The sequence below is a fragment of the Galeopterus variegatus genome, unplaced genomic scaffold (genome assembly GCF_000696425.1).
Source record: "Galeopterus variegatus unplaced genomic scaffold, G_variegatus-3.0.2 Scaffold6743, whole genome shotgun sequence".
In the NCBI taxonomy this organism is placed as follows: Eukaryota; Metazoa; Chordata; class Mammalia; order Dermoptera; family Cynocephalidae; genus Galeopterus; species Galeopterus variegatus.
Window position 1 is genome coordinate 16905 of NW_007732854.1, and position 1900 is coordinate 18804.

A 1900-nucleotide genomic window follows, 5' to 3' on the forward strand; every position below is an offset into this window, starting at 1 on the left:
TCTCATTTAGGGAAAGTCTTGTGTTAACACAGGGAACCGTTTACCAGTTAGGTTTCCAGACACCAGCCAAGCGCCATCCTTGCAAGCACCCTGAGGAAAGCAGCCTCAGGCCCGCAGCTTCGCTCTCTCTGCACAGTCACTTTTGTACATGCTGTTCTCTCAGCCTGAGTTGCTTCCCAGGCTGGTCAGTGCAAGTGGTTAGAGCACAGCCTTATAACATGAGGTCACAGGTTCAGATCCCCCTACTGGCCAGCTGCTAAAAAAACCCCACTGTGACTTTGAATTGTCTTCCCGATCTTCAAGGTTTATCTCAAATACATTTTCCGTGAAGCTTTTCTTTTTCCTCCAACTGAAGATAACTGTCCCTGCCTGGAGTCCCTACAGCTTGTGGACATCACCGTTGGTGATGACCTCACTTGCACTCATATGACAATTACTTTTCATTCTCCTTCCACAGTGGCAAGGTGCAAGGAGACCTTGGAAGGCCCGAACTCTCCAGCTGACTTCCTAGGCAAACCCTAGTTATGAGAAATTACTGTGGGGCTCCTCTCCTCCGGGTGGACTGGGAAACACCGAACTGGACAATGTCACTGAGAGGAAGTGTATGTGAGGCTCAGCGGGGGCATGTGTGGAAGATACCAGGCCTCTGCAGTCAGACAGGCCTGGGTTTGAATTCCCACTTCATTTAAAGTGTGTTCTCGGTCATGCTCCTTAGCCTCTATGAGCCTCAGTTATTTCATCTGCAAATTTGCTAGAAATATGATAATAATGTATGCAAAAGTAGATTGGCAAATAGTCCCTCAACACGTTTCATGTTCTTCCTCTCTGCTTCCGATTTTAGAAGACTGCTAGGCACGCAGACTGACTGCCCCTCTAACATTGAACTTGAACTCAGCAGTGGCAACCGCTCCCCTTCCTGCCACCACTTTCCTCCTTCTGCTCTGCAATCCATTGGTCAATCTACTTAAGTTTGTTGAATTGAGCCCCAGGAGTTCAGGAATGCTGGGGAAAAGTGTATCTGATCATCTCAGCCTCAAAGCATTCAGAGCTAAATTGCAGAAAAATGCAGTACATTTGGGTTCTACAAAACAGATTCTATGAACCAGAGGCTATGAAGCCAGGAAGGTCAGGCATCAGCACAGCCAGGCAGGCTTGGAGAAGGTGCGGCCTGGGCTGCAGCCTAGAGAAGGGAAAGGTTTGGGGAAGGGAGCCAGACCGAGAGGGTGCTAGGCAAGGGGACCTGCATGCAACAAGACCCAGAATAGTGAACTGACCCACAGTACTGTGGGGACAAGAGAAATCTGTTGGTTAGAGCTGATGGCTTGTGATCAAAAGCTGTGAACAAATTTGAGTAGGTGATTTGGAGACACATTTCCAAAGGAAGGAGAAAAAATTTAAATATTAAATAATTTTCTACCAGGACGTCTTCCTGTAACAATCAAACTTAAAAAGTATTGGGAGCGGGCCGAGCCCGTGGCGCACTCGGGAGAGTGCGGTGCTGGGAGCGCAGCAGCGCTCCCGCCGTGGGTTCGGAGCCCATAGAGGGATGACCGGTGCACTCACAGCGCTCACTGGCTGAGCACGGTGCGGCCAGTCTCAAAAAAGGACAAAAAAAAAAAAGTATTGGGAGCAAAAGGGCATGAGGGATTTTTTGGGGGGTATGAAAATGTTCTGAAACTGTTGTACTGATGATTTAATTATACATTTCAAATGAGTGAATTTTAGGGTATGTAAATTATACCTTGATATAGCTGTGTTTAAAAAAAAAGTTTAAGTTTTTATTAATTCTGATTTCCAGTTCATGCTAGGTCTATTGTGATTTCTTTTAAATCCAGTTGTTCAAAGTAAACCCTTGATTCATATTCATTAAATGAATGAATATTTTATAGGCAACTAAATT